Genomic DNA, 22464 nt, shown 5'->3' with positions numbered 1-22464 from the left:
TTCTTGCTAGCTGTTTTGTTTATTTATCTACCTGTGAATAGTCTGCGCATAGTTTTGGTAACAGTGTAAAATATGCCTCGTGTATATGCTTTTGTGTGATGTTTTTACTAGAAAGAGAGGTGGTTTAAGTGTACAATCTGCTCGGAGCCCTGTCACTCACAAACTGTAGAGTTTTCTGAAGTATAGTAAATAATATGCTCCAGTGTAGTTTATATCTGATAATGGCTATGGAGAGAGTCTTATGTTCCCATAAGACATCTTGACTATCTCACTGTCTAGGTCTTGTTTTTAAGCTCACTTTTGCTATCATATTAAAAACACAACCAGAAGAGTAATATGCTGGAACTCTCTAATCTCATGTGTAAACCTAGTTATGTTGATCGTGTAATGTACACTTTCTTGTGTTCAGCTCCCTAAGTAACATACAAAGGATTTTATGTGGTAATTTTAAGTTTTAAATGCAGGGGTGGAATATCGTAGCAGCATAATGAAGTGGTTGACAGAGAAAGAAGAAATTGGTTTCTCGTTTAGCGTGGCATAGGCAGCTTTGCAATTTTCTGCCCACTAGAGGGACTGTTGCTTGTACTGCTGGTTGCAGAACCCGGAGTCGTGCAGTCCCTTCAGTATCTTTTATGAAGTTTTAAAAGTTTGAATGACTGACTCCAGTTAAGTCCTCTAAAGAGTAAGTCTCCAAGGTATTTCTCAATGTGTAAAAAAAACTTTGGGCACAGTGCTCTTCTCCTGAGTCCAAATAGTTTTTTACTTAATTTTCTTGCTAAATATTCTTTCTTTTTTTTTTTTTTAAGTGTTTTCTGTTCTCTTGATTTATCAGTCCAGACTTTCCTATATGACGTTGGTGGGGATTAATTTAGATTTTTTTTTTTTGTCAGGGAAAAGAATTTTTATGTCTTTATTTATGTTTGGAGTAAGTTTTGTTTTGCAACCATGGTGCCAGTGAATATGGTAAACTAATCAGTTCTTGTATTCACAAACGTCATTGAAATGGGTTTCTCCTTTAACTGGGAGATAGCGAGTTTTGGGTAAGACAGACTTAAACTTACAGTCAGTATGAGAAAAATTCCAGATGTATCTGGAATATTGTTTAGCTGATTTTTTATTTTTCCTTCTGTTTGTTTGTTTGAGTTGCATGTTCCTGACCTGCCCATTTTTCTTCTTAATTACAGAAACATGAAAGAATACAGGAAGTCCTGCATGACCGTGATGAATACCTGTGCTAATTAAGTAACTGGCTTGGTACTGGGAGAACAGCAAGGTAAGCAGTCAGGCCATGCCAACAGCATTTCTTGTAATCTGCATGATTGTATTTCGACAAAGGCTTAGTGCTTTCAGATATCAAATTCATAATAAGGGGGGCAAAGACAAATAGCCTGCAGGTTTGAATGCAGTAGATTTACTTTTAGTTCAAAGCTTTAGTGAGAAAACATCTCTGTTTTCCTTCCTGAGGGTAAAAAAAAGTACAAGTTCTGTGGTCGCTTTCTCTTTTTTAAGAGGCGATATCTCTGATTTCAACAATCGATTCATGACCAAAGCTCAGCTTCCTGGGCTGACTCTAGGGAGGGGTTGGAGGAGGGGTGGAATGTTTCAAAAACTTAGCTGATGAAAAGGCATGCTGTTTTGTGGATGCCTCCCAGAATTGTTTAAATCTGTGTGTGTGTGTATGCGCGCGCGCTTATGAAAAGGGGGAGAGAGAGATCTCCATGACAACTGGCCTGGCCAGTCTGTGTTCTCTGCAATCATTTTAGCTGGAATCAGTGCTGCGAAAGGTCATATGAAGGAGTTATGGGAAGCACAGCAGGTATTAGATACTAAACGACTGGTTTTCTGATTGCCTCAGATAATAAGAGAGAGTTTTTTCTGGGAAATACAAATCTGACAATGGAGTGGAAAGGGAAACGCTCCAAATTTCAGGTAACAAAAATTGCCTTTTTAATGTTATGTCCTCCCATTGTAAAGTTTGATGTTTGGTGGGTTTTCTTCCTTTTTTTTTTTCTTTTTCCCCCTCTGTGGTGTTTACTCCCAGCCGAGCCTCAGAGCGAGCTTGGATTCCCTAGCTCTGGGGAATGATGTCATGCGGCAACAGTTGGATTCTATTAGCCAGGGAAAGAGGAAACATCCTGCATTTTTTGTTTGGGGGGCGTGTGGGGGGGAAGGGATTTACTTTGGCTCTTGATTGAATCTTGTGCAAAGGCTACAAGAAGTATTTTAAGAAGAGAAAAGTTCAGAACTAATTAGCTCCCAGAAAATATCATTTAGGACCTAGGCAGCATCAGTCTTTTGAAACCACTGCAACAATTACTCCTATATGCAAGAAAATGATTATGGAAATGTTGCAGAAACCAGAAAACATTTCTTTCATCTCGAATGCTCCTATATTAATCTTTAATGAGAAAATAATTTACACTACAATCAAGCAGAGGATTTGGAGCCCTGATGCACTTGGGATCCTCTAACAATTGTTTAGAGAATGTACTGCTAAAGGGTGTCTTCTGCGTTGGGCTCTTTCTCAAACTGCTGCTTGTGAATAGATGATGCTGGCAGCATTGTTCTTAATAAGGTTTTCAGTCCTGGACTGTGTATTTAATAGCTTTAAACCAGCCTTTTTGGGAGAGAGCAGTGGGGAAAGAAAGCAAAACCCTCATAATTTCAGCAATTTGAAAGAGACTTTTCCTCCCCCCTTTCCTCAGAGACTTTTGCTAAGTGCTGTATTAAACACCCAGTGTTAGGATAGCATGCATAGGATTTTATGCAGAAGAATACCTCATGATGAATGTACAACTGCTATGCCCTAATAAAAAGACTTGAAACTTTTATATATAATCCTACTTCTTCAAACATCACAAAAATACACTGTACCAGCAATCATGATGAACAGACTAGGTCACCCCTGTGCTGTTTAAATCCCCCTCTAGCAGATGCTCATTTCTACTTTTATGCTGCTTTGTTCCCTTCTGTGCGTTTCAGGCATGATCCAAAGCTTGCTGGAGTCCATGGGAGTTTTCCCGTCAACTTCAAAGGGCTTCGGATCAGCCTCTGCCTGAGAACTTCCCAACCTCTGTTTCAGTCTTTTGACTGCAGGACCAGGCCACAGGCTCTCCGTTTTCTTTCTTGAACTTTCCAAACAGAAGGTCTTTTGTGTTCCTCCAAACAATGCCAGGCGCTGCTGACTGGCTTCAGCGTGGCTGTTAACACACGCTGGAGATAATGGTGATGCTGATTTCCCCTTTCTCCTAATATCCTCCTGGACGGGAAAGTGCCTTGAATGGAAATCGGATCCTTCTATCCCACCTCCCCTCCTCACAAATGGCTGTTGTCTATGGGCGGGCGTGTGTGTGTCTGTGTGTGCAAATTGTTCCTTTTTTTAAAGGGCAGTATTGGCTGTGCTTCAGGGGGGAGTTCCAGGAAGATTTTAGGGAGAAAACACTGTTATAGCTGTGATGTGCCATAGGGCACTTATGCAGGAGAAGCAGGCTGTCCTGGAGCAGCACTGGCAGCTGTCAGCTGCAAACTGAGGGCTGATCTGTTAACACTTTGTGTCCCCCTCTTGCCTACCAGATTTGACCAACTTGATTCTATTCTTGCTGCTAGTGGATAACCTGGTTTGGAAAAAAATAGTTTTTCATCTCTTTGTGGAAATGGAAGCAGTTTAATAAGAAATCCTTGTGCCTTTCTTGACTAGAAATGAAATATCTGTGGAGCCGATGTGTTAATTTGAACCATCCCCCTCCTTACGAAGGAACACTGTGATGATTACCCAAGTTTAAGGCTCATTTGTGGGAAAATGCTATTAGTCCCTGAAATTTCTGAGACAGACAAATCTAATGATTTTCAGCATCAGAACCACTGCTTGTAAGTGCTTACATTTTACAGCTGATCATCTTGGGAATCCTGAGAGATCTCTGCAAGGTGCTGCAAACTTGGCATTCCAAAGGCAACAGTGGGGGCTTGGTGTTTTTCTGTTGTGTGGTGTGATGCAGTGGGAAGCCTGGTGAATTCTCTCCGGTGAGTTTCTGGATGAGTGGCATTTCCCTTAATGGTCTGTACTGTAGCATTTGCATGTTACTTTGAAAAGTGATACAAGGCATCATTCCCATAGTCCTTTAAGATAATTTCCATATGCTCTAGCATTCTGAATGGTTCCAAATGAAGTTTTCATATGTTATATACTACATATACCTTACTAGTAGGAAATTTTTTAAAAAATCGTAATATGTTTGTAACTACAATCATAACAAGATACCTCATAACTGACCTATTATGGTTGGGTGTAAATGTACCCAGCAGCACATAGGCATTGGCACATGAGTTTTTTCATCCATTAAGGGAGGAAGCAGTTCCAGAACCTGCTGATGCAGGTGAAGTTCTTGCGGGTCTCTCTGCAGGTGTAGCATCTCTGTGCTCAAAACAGCACCTCTGGACAGGTCTTTAGCTCAGCATTTGCAGTCCTGCTGTAGTTGTCACTTTTTAAGTGCATTCATTTCTGTATCTCAAAGGCAGTTGCTCTGTATTGTTTTGACATAAATCTCCTTGTTGGTCCCATGTGTCCACCACGTTTCTGCCAGTGGCTGTACGTCCACGTTCAGTTTGTGGATAGTCAGTGGCTCTGAGATTTACAGAGAGATCAGTGTGGCTTTTGATGGGATTAGTTGCTTTTTGTCTCATTTTACTTAGAAGAAAAGTGAAGAGTCACAGTAGAAATCTTTTTTTACTCTCTCTCCTTGAATGTCTAATGAGTAATTTTTATATTCTGAGGTATAATGTTTTTAATTGTTTGTTTTATCTTGCATAAGACCCTCTCTCGTGTAACTCCTTGTACTCCCTCTATCCATAATGTTGTCTGTTTGTAGTGAATTCCAGGTTAATTGCTACCCTGACACATTTGTCTTTATTATGTGGAAATACACTGCTTTGTGAAAGAGCTGAGACTATCTAGGACTGACTCTATCTGTATTATTCAATACTTGTTTCTGCTCTTACTCCGTTCTCTAAATAACTTCAGTCCTTTCTATTTTTTTTTCTTTGGGAAAGTATGTGAGACACTGGAAAAACCCTGTAGTTTTCTCCATTTCTACTGTTTTCTTTGAAGTTTGGGTGATCTTCAGAGCACCTGGTGTTACAGCTGTGGACAGATGTATCATGAAATTCTTGAACATGAGATCAGTGTTCTTCATCTGTAACCTTATGCTCACCATAGGTGGAATTAACTGATTGAAAACAGCAGTGCTGCATGTTTAGAAGAGCTGCCCATGAGGATGCTCAAATCTCTCCTGATTTTTCTATAAGCTAGTTTCAGCAATATGAACCATGAGTTCTCAGTTGTTTCCTCTCATGTGCTGTTTTCTGGTCGTGGAAACTGAGTAACTTCCCAAGGTACAAAATGTAGCACACAAAGATTTATTCTGACAAGCTTACACTGGATATGAGTCTGACTACCTTTAATTACAGCAAGAACCTCCACGTGATTGCACTGTCATTGTGCTCTGCAGTAGAGGCTGTCATGAGTGCTAATCAGTGATCTCTCTTCTGCCTATGCATCTTTGACCCAGTTACTTTGCTGAACTCAACACAGTTACTGGTGTGACACAAAGCAGACTCTTGGCACAGCCCTGATCACAGAGCAGGGAGAGATCTGGCAACTTTCACACAAATCCATTATAATTAAGGCTTCCGGTCTGGGATTTAAACTGCTTCTTTCTCTTAAAAGGCTGAGAGGCATTTAAAAGTATTTTTCAGGCTGAAAATGAACCTACTGCTGGTAGAGGCAAAGTCCCCTGGTGGTAGTTGCTGTAGCAGACCTGGAAGAGACAGGTGCTGCTCTTGTTCCTTCATCAGGCTTTGCAAACGTGCTTCCAACCTGAGTGCTTTTTGAACAGAGACCCCCAGCTGTTCCTCAGTTTCGTGTGACAATGACAGAGTTCCCTAAGCAGTTAGAGGAGTGTTGCACAGTTGGCTTTCCTCCAGTGCCAGCTCTTATTCTGAGTTCAAGCCTCATGTGGCATTAATCCTCTCTGCCCACTTGAAGCCAAACTGCTGTAGACAAGGGACTGTTCAAAGGAGTCCTGTTTCCCCATTCTGCCAGGCAGTGATCCCCCCTGGAAGTTTTTTTTTCTCCATCCTGTTGCAGTTTGATGACAGGAAGATGAATTGGAGGCTAAAACTTCTGCCAATGGCAAGAACGCAATTTGGCACCCCCTGTGCAGCTGGCATCCAAAGGATACAAGCCATCAAATTATCCGTGCTCCTGGTCCAGCTGAGCCTGTTGGTTTATGACCAGAACATCCCTCCTGTCTTTAAAGCATGCTTGAAAGTTAAAAGGCATCACCAAGCATTTACCACATTATGGGCATGCTGAGGACAGTTGGACAATTTTGACAGTACAAACCCTGCTCCCTGCAATGCTGTTTCATGCCTTCTTGGTAGAGAGCAAAAAGCAATTTGAAAGCTGCAGCAATATGGAAACATTTGCAGCTGCGCAATTCGTATTTCCATGTTTCAGTCTCTCACAGGCTCAGGCAAACCTTCTATTATTAGTTTTAAATGGAGAATAGATGACAGCTGATTAATTTGAATGGCGTATTCCAGAGAGAGCTGTTTTATGACTGAGTTGTCAAGAATGGCAAGGCAAGGAAATACTGACTGAGGTTACAAAGAGAAATCTCTGATGTAGAGCACAATCCTGTTTATCCAAAAGATTTGTAGGGGACAAAACCACCTTCATACCACCCTGCTGCCGACATGTTCAAACCCGTGCTGGGGAGGAGAGAAGCTGAACAGCTCAGCCTGTTTTGCATTCACTCTCTAGCAGTTTCTGGGAGAGCTCCCTGGGGGTTTCCTGGCATGTTGTCACAGGGAAGGGGACGCATTGCAAACCAGCCTTTAGAAAACTACCTAAAAGATTATTTCAAATGATTCATTCTGGTGTTGGTTTTTGAAGAAGAGTCAAGTTGGTTTCAGAGGGAAGAATGAAAATAAAACTGCTTTTGGACAATGGATATGCTTTGTGTAATCAGCTGATGCTCTGGATCAGAGCTGCTCTGCTGTGCATCAGACTGGGTTCCACTGTTGTACTGACCCTGCTGCACTCGTGCTTGGGCAGACTGGCTTTTGGGAATGTATGAAGACATAAGCTGGTTTTTCAGTGCTCTTTTTATTTGCAGCAGCACATGACAGTGGATTGCAAGTTGAGCAGCATTGCCTTGGGACATGTGCGTGCTGCTGTCTGGTCACCCCTTTCTTTCCTGTGGAAGACACTGCCCGTGTGTGCCACCTCTAAGCAAGCAAGACCCAGCCTGGGCTGCTGGGGCACAATTACAATTCTTTTCACCTAATGTGAGACTTCAGTGGAGGAGAGCCACTTCTGTCCCTGGAGCTGCATAAGATGATCCATTGAGGTCCTCTGTTTCCTACAGCAACAAGGCTCTGCCATGGTGCTGTAACGTCATGAGCTTTCATGAGACTGTTCCCCCTGCCCCCTCCTGAGAGGCTTTAGTGTGGCAGGAGTCACAAAAGGTGAGAGTGAAGAGCAGCACAAGGCAAGAAAGCTAAATTGGCCCTGGTCACCCTGGGCTGGGAGGACACTGCCTGTTTTTTAGTGCAGAGAACTCATGTCCTTGAGGATGACTGGAAGATCAGCTGGGCAGGAACACCATTCCGTTGAGTCAGGTCAGAGCTGCTGTCAAGGCACGGGGGACATGCAGAGCTGAAGTCCTTGCAGATCATGTCTGTTGCCATGTGCTGCCTCTGCTCTCCTCTTCCTCACATTAGTGTCTATGGAGACGGGAAAAGGGTAGCATTGGGAGTGAGGCTATTTCACTTTCTATCCAGCGGTTGAGCCCAGGATCCTTTTTCAACATAAATCTCCCTGGAAATGAGATTTGCTTAATGTAAAGATAGATGAAGGCAGAAGTTGAACCCTATTGCATTTAGAAACACTCACTTCATGCCCACATGTTTGGAGGTCTTTGTGTGTGGTGAGAGGGCTGCTATACAAGCTGGTTGTACAGAAAACAGGTTATACTCTCTTCTGTGCCAGTCTCAGTGCGTAGTGTAATGTACTGTCAAATTTGACATGGACGTTAAGATCTGCTTTCCTCTCCTATGGAAATATTATCCAGGTTTCTGCTGAAACACATCAAGAGCTAAGGTCCCTGCTGTGACTTATTTGCTACTGGCTGATGTGCATGGACAGTAGAAAACAAATGTAAATGTGACTCGAGTCTGTGTACTACAATAGCACAGAATGCTTCCTGGGATATATAACTATCTGGAAGGACAGGGCATCCAAGAGGTAGCCCGAGGTCTTCAGTTGCAGCACCTTGTCAGCAGTTCCCAGCACAATCCCTGTGCCACTGATGGCTCTGATAATGGCTGTGGTACATGTTCTAAAAGTGTGGCAAGACCCTCAAGTAGAGGAAGGCAGTGGAGTTATGCTAAAGGCTTTCATGATTTATCTGGAAAATCTATGCAGTTCATGTTCTTGCTAGGGCAGACTGATTGCAAAGTGGGCATTTATCCAGAGATTTCAGGAGTCAGCCAATGGCTGCTCTGGTCAGGCTGTGTGATGTCCTGAAATCCTGAAAAAATGGCCACATTCCTCTTTCTCCATCTCAATAATATTTCCATATGCAAAACCAGGCTGCTTTAGGTGAAGCCCTCTTGTGCATCAACCTCTTGCTGAGTTGTATCAGGTGTGTAATGTCCTTTTGGCAGCTGCATTGCTGGTGTGATAAGTGACCTTGCCTACAGTAGCAGTGCACATGAGCTTGCTGTCCTTGAGGATCTGGCATCACATGGCCCCCGGGACTCAGTGACAGGACAGACTCCAAAGTGAACTGCCACTGGTTCCTAAGAAGGAGGAGTTCTTGCTACCTGTATGGGTGCCAAATAATATGGCTTCTGGAAGTATTAAAATGTTTACTATTAAAAAATTATTTGTCATGAGAAAAGGAGAAACCTATTGCTTACAGTGAGGGAACAGTCAGCTGCTCCTTAGTCTGGGTGGAAAAGGGAAATGCTTGGAAATAGTTGGAAGAACAGTGCAGAAGAAAAAGCCAGCTGGTTATCTGTGAAAGAAGGAAACCTTGTTAAAAGGTAATTATTCTTCTGGATGAGAGGCTGGCTTTCTGCAAGGTGGGCAGAAGAGGAGCAAAGTCAAAACCCAGGCTTCTGGCTCAGCTTGTCATTTCAACACTTATTTCAAGATTTGCTTATGATCAGATTTGAAAGCAAATAAACCAACTGACCCATCATGTTAGACTGGGAATCCTGTAAAATACTTTTTCGGTGTGATGGATGCATGGTGTTCCCAAAACAAAGAAGTCCAGGACACTTTTGGCAGCCAAGTGGCACTGAGAGCCTGGGCTGTTTCACTGCTGCCCACTACTGAAGAGGAGCAGTGACTGTTGGCTCGGACAGATTGCCCTTGTGACAGTGGCTCACTAACGTTTGTCACATCAGTTATGTTTCCATGACAGCCTCAGGTCTGACAAATGTGACAAAGTTGTGTTTTATCAGCAAATCCCCCCTGGGCCCTAGTCAGGAAAGCATATGGGTAAGGAGAGAAAATTATCCTTCCTGCTCTTTGTTACTCACTGATTTTGCCCTTTGTATGTGAAGCAGCCAGCTATGACTAGCTACATTTCTCTGTAATTTGCAGTACCTCCTATATGGGGCTGAACCAGTGCTGAATTGATAGATCTTCTATTTGTTAAGAAGTTTTATTCATTGTTTTGCTGAAGATAATATTGAAGTTTTGGGGATTGAAGCAGAAGCACCAGTGTTCTTCTATGGGGCAGACTTGGGCACCCTTGGGTCACGCTGCCTCTTTTTCAGAAGAGTTTTGGAGATTCAGGTAGGTGTGTTGGCCAAGGTTGAACCCCTGGGGTAAGCAGTCACATTTGTTCTCTTGCAGTTGTTTAAAGAAGTGCATAAGCATTTTATTTATATTCAACTAATTTCTCCCTCAGTGAACAATGCAGGATGCAGCAGTCTGCAACTGTTTATCTGTAGGTTATCTATTAATATGTTGTGTACCAAGTCACGTGCATACATAAAACAAGGAAAAAAAGGCTGAAATAATGCAGCTTTTATCAGATAATATGCAGAATATTATCTGATAATATAGAGAACTCTCTATCATGAACATATCAATCTTGAAACCTAGAAGGATCTGTAATACAAGTATTTGCCCCTCTTATGCAGGGACTATAAAAGAAGGGAAACAGTAGTTGTATAAATAAGATAATATGATGTAAGTAATAAAAAGGAGGAGGAGTCCAGAGCTTTTTGAAGTACTACATGATTGCCCTTTCCTGAATAGAATCAGAACTGCTTACAAGCATTCAGTCCATCTCACTGGAGAATTGCAAACAGGATGCAGCTTTGCTAATATTGGCAGGTGCTGGAGTTTTTTTTTAACTGAAGTGGCAGACCCTGGGGCTCTGTATCAGAAGGTCATGAGTTGAATCCTGGTGCTTCACACCATTCCTGTGTGGTGGCTGGTAGCTCTGTGTGTGCATGTACAATATATGTGCCCATGAATGACTGTTCACCTTGGTCATCTGTATCAGCAGACTCCAACTAGTAGAACTGTTACCAGGAACATTTTATCTCATGGTAGAAGCAGTTATTTGGGAGATCCTAACTTTGCCCAAGAGAGGTTTCCAAGACAGTAAAGGCAAACCTACTTGGTTCAAGACTATGTGCTGGGACTCATCGCCTCATGTGACTGCAGCAAGCCAGTACTGAGTAGTACAGGCAGTACTGAGTCATGAGATTTCCAGTATTATCTCTGAGATCATTCCAAACTCAAAGGTGGTGACTTTGACTGAAAGACAAATAGCCAAATATATTTATTTCAAAACGACGAGTAGTAAATCTAATATTTATGCTGTTACTGCTGTAAATTAACTCAATGCTTTTTCAAGCATTTTTGGAAATTCTAGACAAAGCTATCAAGTAAAACATGTGAATCCTATTTTCTAGCTTGTGTCTGCTAGGTGCACAGCAGCAAGCTGAATAAAAAGGAGTCAGGTATGTCTCAGAAAAACAAAATTTGTCATGTATTAATAACAAACATCTACTCTCCTGATCTCCACGTGAGCAATGTCAAAGAGAGGGAACATCACTAAAAGGTCAGTTGAATCTGGAGAATCATCAGTTGGATACAGGACTGGTACTGCAACCAGGGGTTTGGCTACTTAGGCCATGGAACTTGCTTTGAGAGACCTAGTGTAGGTTTAGATCAGGTATTAGGAAGATATTCTTTACTGTGAGGGTGGTGTGACACTAGAACATGTTGCCCAGAGAAGTTGTCCCTGTCCCATCCCTGAAAGTGTTCAAAGCCAAGCTGGATGGGACTTTGAGAAAACTGGTCTAGTGGAAGGTGTCCCTGTCCGTGGGAGAGAGGGCAGAACTAAATGATCTTTAAAAGATCCCTTCCAATACAAGCCATTAGATGCTTCCCTGAACTTTCTGACACACCAAGTTCAGTAGAATAAAAGGCAAGGGATGGAAGTGTGTTTGTTCTTAAACGATGCCATGTACCTCAGCACAGCTGGGTATTTTGTGAGGCAATACCTATTGTTTATGTTTTTAATGAAATCAAATCCCTATTTTGAGAAAGAGGGAAAAGACTTACTAAGAAGGAGAAGGTGTTGCTTAATGAATGAAGTGTTTCTCTGCAAGATTGAAATTCTACCGTGTCTTTAGCATTGAAAGTAAAAGAGGCAACTTTTGAGGCCAGCCAATCAAAAGGTGTTGACAAAAATTTCGTACAGCGTGAACTTTGTGGGTAGCCTGACTGTCTCTAGAACTTCAGTCAGGCTTCCAGAGGCAGCCAGTCACTAGAGCAAGGACAGATCCAGCCCCAGCGAGCTTTGCAAGGGGAACCTCTGCTGTGAGCTGGAGGGCAGCTGGTAGCAGTGGTGTGCAGCATTGCCAACTGTGTTCTATAGTCTTTTTCAAAACTGCAGCAAAATGAAGTATTAGTTGACTCATGAACTTTACTGCATAGTTTTCTTCCTCTCCTGGCAACAACCAGTCCCAGCAGGGCACCTCTTCCCATCACTACAAAGGTGCAATTGGTAAGAAGTGTGTGGATAATGCCATAGCAAACTCAAGTTGCCACAGTGTTTTAAGAGAAACTGCTTAAGTGAGACTAACACTTTGGTTTTTGTTTGTGTAGTGTTCAGCGTACTGAGTCCTAATCCGTAGCTAGGCTTGTGAGGTAGTGGGTGTAATAATTACTGGGTTAATAAAAGTCAGGCCTGATAAGCCTCACTGTTGAATTGAGTAGAATACTGGCTTTTTCTAGCTGTAACTCTTCAAAAGATACACACATTTTTGTTTTCAAGAGCCATTAATTCTCATTAAAAAGAATGGTGAATGAGTCAACGCATATCCATTTGTTCGTTACTCTCTCCCAGTCCTGTCACAAATCCGTGGCTAAAAATGCAGTAAGTACAAAATCTCTCCATCCTGTTTCTCGTTGGGAAGTTTGCATTTCTGTTATTTTTCTCCAGCCAGCACATTCCTGTAGGCAGTGCAGGAGGGGAAGAGGAAAGCCAGCTTCTTAGAGCTGTGAAAAAGTGCTTCATCTCTTAGCTATCTGCATCATAGGTTGCATTTTTAATTCCACCTTAAAATCTTCCCCCAGAAAAATGAGTTTGAACTCCAGACAGTATTCCTGTAAAAGCAAATGAGTCATCTTCCTTGGGAATTGAAGGATCACTGCGACCTGGAGCTACAGTCTAAAGGACTAAGATGAACAGATAGTTAGGAATTCGCAGTAAATCTATATTATACCATTTATTATTGTTTCTTTGGTGTGTAATCATACAGGAAGAAAGCAGACATCGTTGTTGTGAGACAGGGTTTTTTTTTTTTAATGTTTATGTAGTAGCAGGCAAAACAAAAAATGGTGGGACTCTTGAGGAATAAGGTGAAAAATTAATAATCTCTTAGTCCCTGCAGTAACATATTCTAGAGTGGCCAGAGAACAGCCTGAATGTGATGACCCAGTTTGGAGACAAAATCATTCTTCAAGTACCTTTTAAAGACACAGTTCCACTGAACAGTCAGACACCTGGAAATCTTTAATTGTACTTTCAGGTCTGAGGACAATGTTCTCAAAAGTCCTGAGATCCCACTGACTTCCAGAAATGTTGAAGTCCTGAGTGCTGTGACAGCAGAACTCAAATCCAGCAAGCATCTTTGCAGTGTACTCCTGAATGCATATTGTGTTCCCCTGTGGGCTAAAATACTCTATCTTCAAACTGTTTCTAAAGTTATTGGTCAAACAGAAATTGTATTTACTTTTTTCAGATAAAAAAGTTTGTTTTCTGGTTGTCCACTTTGTAGCCATTTCACTACATCAAGAAATGTGAAAAATTTGCATTTTTAGATGAAAGAGAAATTAAATCCAAGTTGTCCTGAGCTTGCAGGAGCTGGCTCAGCAAAGGCAAAGTGGATCCATTTGAGTCTTGTGGGGTTTTGAGCAGTATCCTTTCAGTTGTGAAACTAGAGAGAAGTAAGAAGGAACCAATAAGAGATGGAAAAAATAATGAAGAAAGCAAAAGGGTAAGGAAGAAGTGTCTGTACCATACAAATTGAGGATCGTTCAGTAGAACAACAGCTGAGAGATCTTCTTTTTCCGCATTACTGAAGCCTTCCAACTGATACACTTTTTGAAGCAGTTCATGTTTTACAGTTAAATCTTGTTTCCCCTACTTACACATAGCTAGGCGGATCATACATCTGCAGTTTCATATCTGAGGCTATATTAATAATCCTGTGTATTCAGGTAAAAGCAAATGTGACAGATATCTTTGTGAGGGAGTTAACTTGCCCCTAGATTAGGGGCAATAAATCTGTGATGTGTGCAAAGCAGCAGATCAGATCTCAGAAAACTGTCTATGAGTAGGTGACTATACACATATTTATTCTTTCTTCTCCCTAGATAAAAAGAGCATTGTGCAGGATATTGTATTCAGTTTTCTTCTTAATCTGAAAGCTGTTATGGGTGGGAAAGAAATTGCCTTCACATCCAATTGTGGGAAAGACATGAGGACAAATACCCTGAAGGGCAAGAGGTGTGTAAGGCTTTAAAACTAATTGAATTATAGATCTCATTCAAAAAATTATTCACAGAACTTGGTCTTGGCTGTCTTTGGAGAGAAACTTTGGAAGAAGCAGTAGCCAAGAGATGAATGAAAATGTGCCACAGTTCTCTTGGCATATTGCCTTCCAAAATAGATGGTGAAGCTTCTCATGGAGCTATAGCTGCTGTGTTAAAAATATTTCTTATTTCAGTCACAAACAAAGCTCCTCAGAGATTAGTTTAAAAAATATATTCTTACAGCAGCCCTAGTCAAAGCAGTGTTCATTTTAAATTGTCATCAAAAGCAGTGAGCCTATAGATTGAAACTGGTCATACTGACCAGTGTTGGTGAATTCCAATTTCCTTCTAATTTGAACATTAGAGGGTAGTGAGATTCCCTAGAGCACTCAGGGAGGTTCCAGAGACAGCTCTGAAAATTTAACTGGTGTAAATAACCCTGTGTCTTTGTGGCACATCTCAGCTGTGGAATATGCAATGACTGGGAAGCACTGGTTATTTATTTTGGGGTTTGAAGTTGTCAGGGAGCATTACCCTGATCTTACACAGGACTAATAGGGCTGGTCTGCTGCACAGACAGTCTAGTGGTAACATAAAGACAGAGCTGAAGTGAGTATATTTGAGATCCCACTTATGCTGTTAATAAGAGAAGGACCTTTCTGATGCCTTTCCAGTTTAAACAGTTGAAGCTGTGTGTTTGCAGTAGGTTTCCTTTTCTTTTAGCCATGTGGTACATAACTGGACTTGTTTCTTCATGTCTCTGGGCAGTTGGATTCTGCTGTATTTTCCCTTTACGGATGATCCTGGTTGAAAAGTCTGCTAATCTCCACTGGACCTGACAGGGAAAAATATTAGGGATATGATTTTGAAACTGAAAAGTGCAGCACTATAATAAATTGTGGCTCTCTCGTTGAACATGAGGATAAAATTCATTCCAGACCCTGTGTTCAAATGGAACAGTTTATGAATGGAAGCACAGCCCCTGGATTGTATTTCAGCATTTGTCTCTGGTTTGGAATTGTGCTATTTCCAACATAGACAAGGATAGATATTTTATAAGCTTTCCTTCTTCCACTCTTCAGATTGTTCGAGGATAAAATCTCTTGGGCTGGAGATGGCTGTGGACTATATGGCATAGGAAAAGTATTTTGTTTTTTAAAACAAACAGCTTAGTAGCTTGTCTGTAGTTTACACGTTGAAAATAGCTTTATATTTGGCTGAAGAAGAACTGGCTAATGCTCAGAGATATCAGAGGTATCACACTGATGTTTCTGCTTTATCTTATTTGTCCTATCTGTGTCTTGTTTTGTGGTTGTCAGCTCTGACACCCGTCAGACAGGGTTCTCTGTTAGGTGACATCACAGCAAAATGTGTATCTCTGGCTTTCATCTGATACAAACAGGTGTTAGATGAAGGGCACTAGCTGCAGTAAATGTGAATTAGCATTGATTATATTCAAATGGACAAGCTGGAAGACAATAATGGTGTAGTTATCAAAGAAAAAAACCAAATTAAAGGAAAACATGCTTAAGCAGCATGTATTAGGAAATTAGGAGTCTTGGGCTGAAGTCTACAAATGTTCTAGCCCCTGCTGCAAGAAACAGCAGCTGAGAAATAGATGCTTAAAGATGAAGAAGGAGCCAAAACCTCCTGTCAGTTAACATACTGTGGTTTCACCCACTGCTTAAAGCTGTTCAATTTGAAGCCTCTCAGATGGTTTATGTTATAATGCTGACAGAAACAAAAATGAGATGCAAAAAGAAAAGCTTAGGGAAAAGTTTGAGGTGTGATTTTACATCTGTTAACTGGAAACTTTTTTTTATTTATTCTTTCTTACTGGGATATTTAAAGATGGCTAAAAAAAGGTAAATTCTATTATAAGGATGTATTTCTGCCACCTTCATTCTCACTGGTTTTGCCAGATTGTAGTTTTAAAGCATAGAAATGTCAGATATTTCTTCTTTGAGGTAATAAAAAATATTTTCTAAGTAAGAGTGTGTAAGCTGATACATGGGCAAGACTTTTAAAAGCAGCTGTGTTGCACCTAAGAGAAGTGGAAGGACAATACAAGCAGCTCATTTTGTCCAGTGTGTTAACAGTGTGTGTATGGGGCAAGCAGAGGTAAGTGACTGCTTGTATCTCGGGCTCTCTAGAAGAATGCTGGCATCCTCTCTGCAGAGAACTTCCTGTTTCCCTGTTGTTCTGAAAGGGATGTTGTTGCCCATCCCAGCAAAAGCTTAGGAATGAATTGTTTCATTCTGTCTCACCAGCTGAGACAATCTACTGGTACTGAAATCAGCTGAGTCAGTCTGCATTTTGTCTAGGCAGCTGGAAACAGAAATTACCTCTGGTCTTCAGTTAGTACTAAAATTATGAGCACAGATTATGGTACTGTTGAGAAAGATTCTTCAGAAAAGACTGCTAAATGCAGTCCATAGATCACCTTTACAGCAAAACAGGAGGAAAATACTGATAGTAATAGAGGCCCCTATGTGTTTATTGATGCCTAGGAATTTCTTCATCTCTCAACTTACAAGACAGCTTTAGTGTTGCTTTGGTTTTACTAATTAAGGAGATGTAGGAGCTTTGTTCAAATAGAATGCTTATGTAGTCTCTTAAAACATAATTTACTCGTATTTTTAAAATAAATGGAAAGAATTAAAAATGGCTCTATAACGAAGCTTCTTATTTCAAGGAGAAAATTGAGATAGGGCTATAGCAACTAGTTAGTAACATCAGCTGGGCTGAATTGGACAGGTACCTAAATATGAAGGAGGTCTGGAACATCCTGTAATTGTGGACTCCAGAACTGCCATTGAATTGGTGTCTCAGGGAGGGAGTCCCAGGGAGCAACTGCAAAGAAGAAATAGGAAAAGTCTGAAACAAAAGGAGAGGGAAAAACTCATGGGGAAATAAAGGTGCATTTTTTGAGGTGAAGAAGCATAAATACCAAGTGAGGACTGCCCGAGGTGAAGTTGGATTTAGACATTGCTAAGGGTATTAAAACAAAACAAAGTATTTTCATTTTCCCTAAAATTTATGAAAACAGAAGCAGGACAGAGGCATGGGGTAGGCGGGACAGTTAGCAGGAGAAGAATGGTTTAGTGATCAGTGACTGTACAGACAAGCATAAACTAAATTATACTCCAGTTTTCATTCCCAAGGGAATGAAACAGGACAATGAATATGGCCCATCCCTGGAAGGCCAGGTTGGATAGGGCTCTGAGCATCCTGGTCTTGTGGGAGGCATCCCTGTCCCTGGAGGAGTGGTTGGAACTACATGATCTTTGAGGTCCCTTCCAAACTCCAAATCTTTCTAGGATTCTATGATATTGTTGACCTGGTGGGTAAGATTAGCCATGGAGACAAGAAGAAGTACTAGGATAAGAGCCACATGAAAACAACTCCAGCAAAAAAAACTCTGGAGATATTCAAAACCTACCTGGAAGAGATCCTGTGCAACCTGCTCTAGGTCGAACTGCTTTAGCACAGGAGTTGGACTAGATGGTTCTCAGAGGTCTTTTCCAATGCCACTTATTCTGTGATTATGTGACTTTTATGATGTGCTTAGAAATTACAAATATAGTATCCATGTTGCAGAAGAGGAAAATTCAGTTCAGTGATGCTGATCATGATAAACCAGCTCAGAGGGAAAGTGGAGTATGTGGAGTCTTGGAGTTTAAAAATAAAAGGTAGATTGTGCTGACTAATCTGGTAGCTCCCTCTGATAGCTCTATTGCAGAGCCAAAGAAGTGGCAGGTTTGTCCTGTTTGGACTTCTGCTTGCTAGCAGAGCCATAGTTGGGACCAAGTGAGAGAAATTTGGAATCAGTAGAGCAACTGGGAAGTGACTTGATAAGGATGTAAAGATAAGAATAATGTTGGGAGAAAAATCCCATGTTGTAGGGAGGTTAGAAATGAACTGTCACATAAGTATCTTGAGACTAGTTTCATCCACTATCTCCATTAAAATGTTCGTTAAATGGAGTATGCAGTTAAATTTCCTGCTTCTACACAGCTGAGTTGGTGATTTTTCAGACTGAAATAAATGAAATGGCATAGCAGTGTCACCACCTGAAGAAGACAACTACTTGGGTGGGCTGAAGATAAGCCAAGACCAATTTAAAGTGAAAACAATGTCATCACAAGAACTAGAGATTATCTGAAGTGGAGAGGGAGCCGAGATTGCTGCACTGGCAGATCCTTCAGTTCCCTTATTTTCTATGTAGAAGAAACACCCTTCCCTTCAACTGATGATTATGATTTAAAATTTTTCTTGTTTTCCGTTTTAGTTCAGCTTCCTTTAATAGCCCTTACTGGTAAGAATGTGTGCAGGCAACAAAGTGGGAATGGATGTTGCAACTCTTTTACTGATGCTTTGAAAGTTGTGACACAATTGAGATAAATTAGTATACCAACATGCTTGTGAACTGTTCTCAAGAATGTTCTCTTAAAAGAGAGAGTAGGAATCTGGGTCAAATCCATTTATTAAGTCATGTTTTAAATCCTTTTTTGTTGCCATAGCATTAGTTTAAAGAGTTATTTGTATGTTTCTATTTTTTGTTTCTTAGTGGAACCATTAACATGTTTGGGTTTTTTTTTAAGGCTTTTCTATCCATAAACCATAACTGGAGTATTTTCCAGAAGAATTTTTAATCATAGTTTCTGCTGAAACTACTTCTTAAGGGATCCATTCACTGTCTGATAGAGGATATGTGAGTTTCTTTGTTGTTTATGGTGCCCAAAGAGAACTTCAGTTTTCACCCCCTAAGGTGAAGTTCTAAGGGATTACTGGGTGCTCTAAGGAGAAGAACAGGGGAAGAAACTGAGGCTAAAGGCACTGACAAACTATCAGCAGTTTGTACAGAAAGGAGGAACTTGTTTTAGATTGTCAGTTCAAAGTTGTCTGCCATGTCTTTTGGACTCTAAGCCTGATAAGCTGCCTGCCTGTCTGCTGTGACTGTGCAAAGCGGGCATGCTTGTGTTTCTACAGCCATGCCTATTGTCACTCATAATGTATCCTTAGGAAGACCCTACCTCACCTCTCCTGCCTCCACACACCTGTTTGGAACCTTTCCTCTCCCCACAGTCCTGAACGAGGGTGTGTAATGGAACAGCATTTGTTGGCAAAGAAGACAACTCAGACTGGTTGGCCAGTCTGAACAGGGCCTTTGGAGACCTTTTCATTCAAAGTCAACATTTCTTTTCCTCTTCTCAGTTCCTTGTGGGTTTTTTGTTTGTTTGTTTTTGTTTTTTTTTTCCCCAGCTTGTAGAACTCACTGGTGCTATTTAAAGTGAGCCTTAGAAGTAGGATTCAGACTAAAATACAGTGGCCCTTGGCCTTAAGTCCAGATACCTGAACTCCCTTTGATTCCTTGTAGAAGCAACAGAGGCCCATAATGATTCAGACAAAGCTCTGTTGATTTCAGGAATAAAAGTTCTTGGGGAATATTGGCACAAAACCTATATTTTGTGAGAACCTTACTGTCAAGTAGGTGTTGAAACAGTGTACCTTTCCTACTTCCAAAGTACTGTTTTTCACAGGAAAAAACTAATAGAAATGCTCCTTTTATTTTTGAGTTAACTGAGCAAGCAGACTAAAATGCTTGATTTTTGAATAAGCTGATTTCACTGAGCTTTTGGGCTAACAGCTTTATCAGTAGGCACAATTTGTAAATTAAAAATCAAGGAGTTCCCAGCTCCCAGGACAGGTGTTTCTCTATAATTCTGATTATGCCCTTTCCCCATCTTTGTCCCTGTAGCTGTTGGTTTCTGAAACATGAACCTGTAATCTTAAACTCAACTTGACTACAGAAGTAAGATGCCTTCTGTACAGCCCATTTATAGAGAAGAATATTTCTAATTTAGTCTTTGTTTCTCCTTAGAGGGTTGAGTTTCCAGGTGACTGGACAAGTCAGGCAACTGTAGTAACAAGATAGAGGTTTTGCACTATCTGCTAGATAAGTAACAATCTAGATAGTGCTAGATAAAATAACAGTCAAAAGTTGATAAACTTCTTGGGTTTATGTGAAACAAGTAAAACTTTTGACTAAATTAGTACTGTGTAAACAATTTTTACCTGGGTTTGCCTTGAACTTGCCACTGAATTTTTCACACAGCTTACTGTCTGAAATCTTTTGTATGATCTATTGACATCAAAGCCATCTTGTCTAACAGCATAATGAATAATGGGACTTGGCTGAAGCAGGGAAGCTTAGAAGGAAAAGATTTATTTGGCAAATAGCTTTTATTTCTTCCAATAGAAAAAGAAAAATATTTACTAAAATGTATCTGCTTCTCCATAGCATGGGTAAAGTACCTTACTGACAGTGCTTTGAAATATTTCTGTAATACATTTAAAGAGACTGTTAAGGTGTTTCCTTGTGTGGAATTTTGTCTGTGTTTTCTGTCTGTTTTCATTGGGCGTAACTTGTGGAGTTAATCTAAAAAGATGCTGTACTGAAAATGTGCTGTATTGAATGACATACACTTGAAGTCTCCCTCGTGTTTTTTGTGAGAAACATGATTCCTTCTTGCTACCTGAAAACCTCATTCTGTGAGGCAGGAGTGAAAAATACCTTTTGAGAAACAGGAAGCTCAGCAGATGCTCCCTTGAAGGTGCCTGTGCAGGATTCCCCTGGACTGAGTGCTGAACTTAATACTCTTGTGTTAAATTAACTGGAGGTTATTTCCTTTAAGCAGGCAGTTTATATCAGCTGTGTTGAGGGTGATTCACCTTTTCAAAAGCACCTAAATGACTCACACAGTTGCACGATATTGACTTGCAATGATACTTCAGCTCCTGAGTACACAAACCATTGCTGGGAATTGGAATAAGACTTCTGTTATGTGTTGCTGAGAATTGTGTGAAGGTAGTGTTTGGAAGTTGCCTGGAGCAGTGATGTCTGGTAGGAGCAAGAGAGGAAGGGATGCTATGCATGAAATCATATGAGTGGAGAGGAGATAAAAGCAGGAGCAGTGAGAGGTTGGAACAAGTAGAAGTCTGGCTCTGTTTTACCTGTTGGCAGATGAGAGCCCACGTGTATTCCCTCGATGCCAAGCTGCTGTACTTACCTCTGAGTTTTTCAACCCAGGCTGTAATTCCTGCACAGAAGGTCCATTTGGTGCTTTGCAAAGCTTCCTTGGTGTAGTCCCACGTGGAGACTGTACTGTTTGTGTCAGCAACTCAATGACTACCAAATAGTGTGTGTTTCCTTTTGGGGGACCATCTCTTTCCTTTTGGGGAGCATCTCTGCATTGGCACAGACATACTCTACCTCTCACATAGCACTGAAAATGAATACATCATTGTGCATTGAATCTTCTTTAGTTGCAGATTTAAGTGTTGTACTGCCATGTCAGAGTGTAGCCATAGTTAGCATGTGAAAGAACTCACTGTCAACAGTCTGTTCCGTTTCAACTACGTTATTCATAAGATTCTTTCCTCCCTCCAGCTGTTTCCACAAATTGAAAGACTTTATTTTAGTTTATAAATGCTATTTGCCCATTGTTCATGCCCACAGATATTTTCCATGCCCAAACATCCATCCCTCTGAGAAAAGAAATCCTGACCCTATAAAAGAAGCCATGTGGAATGATCCTTTGAGGAGAAAGTCCAAAATGGCACAATATTGGACTTGCCATCTGCAAAGTTTCAACAGCTGGTGTTCCTCTGTTGTGTGTCTGTGGGTGGGGACATGGGGCACAGAGCAGATTACGAGTGGGGTGTGGTTGCATTACCAGAGTTCGCATTTTTTGTGTTGTGGCTCCAGCTTTCTCATTAGAACTGGAGAGGCCAAAACTAGCTTCTGTGGGAATTGAATGGAGCCGTTGCTTGGTGGTACAGCTACAGTATAAGGTGAATTTATCACTAGATGTATCCAGATGTACTGGTTTTTTAGTTGAGAGATTGGTCGAAAGGTTAAGAAAATGCAGCTGTCTGAAATAGCAGAGATAATACCTTGAAATTGCCATAAAATTAAACTGCAGTTTGGAAAAAAAAAAGCTCTCAAACTTCATCTTCACACATGTATTTTCTTTGGAGCTTCACCTGTAATATAGCTGCTGTGAAGAATCAACTACTTGAAAGGAGGTTTGTAGCCAGGTGGGGGTTGGTCTCTTTTCCCAGGCAACTATCAGCAAGACAGGAGGGCATGGTCTCAAGTTGTGCCAGGGGAGGTTTAGGTTAGATGTTAGAAAGAATTTCTTTACAGAGAGGGTGATCAGACATTGGAATGGGCTGCCCAGGGAAGTGGTGGATTCTCTGTCCCTGGAGATTTTTAAAAAGAGACTGGATGTGGCACTTAGTGCCATGGCCTAGTAATCTCAGCG

General features: G+C 41.1%; 1 protein-coding gene across 5 annotated transcripts in view; it reads left to right on the top strand.

Moving 5' to 3' along the window:
• Positions 1-639: 639 nt before the first annotated feature.
• ST5 (suppression of tumorigenicity 5) overlaps positions 640-22464 on the top strand; it is a 135249-nt gene continuing 113424 nt past the window's right edge. The window contains exons 1-3 of one of the 5 annotated variants that reach the window (XM_018076090.2): positions 640-682; positions 1185-1273; positions 1856-1929. The gene's annotated coding sequence lies outside the window, so the exon portion shown is untranslated. Of the gene's footprint in view, positions 683-1184; positions 1274-1739; positions 1930-22464 lie in introns of those variants that run through there. The other 4 variants (XM_018076088.2, XM_018076093.2, XM_018076091.2 and 1 more) reach the window with 4 other exon arrangements.

This window comes from Manacus vitellinus, unplaced genomic scaffold, assembly GCF_001715985.3.
Source record: "Manacus vitellinus isolate BGI_N305 unplaced genomic scaffold, ASM171598v3 scaffold_30_pilon, whole genome shotgun sequence".
Classification (NCBI taxonomy): domain Eukaryota; kingdom Metazoa; phylum Chordata; class Aves; order Passeriformes; family Pipridae; genus Manacus; species Manacus vitellinus.
This window is presented reverse-complemented; position numbering and strand designations above follow the sequence as displayed.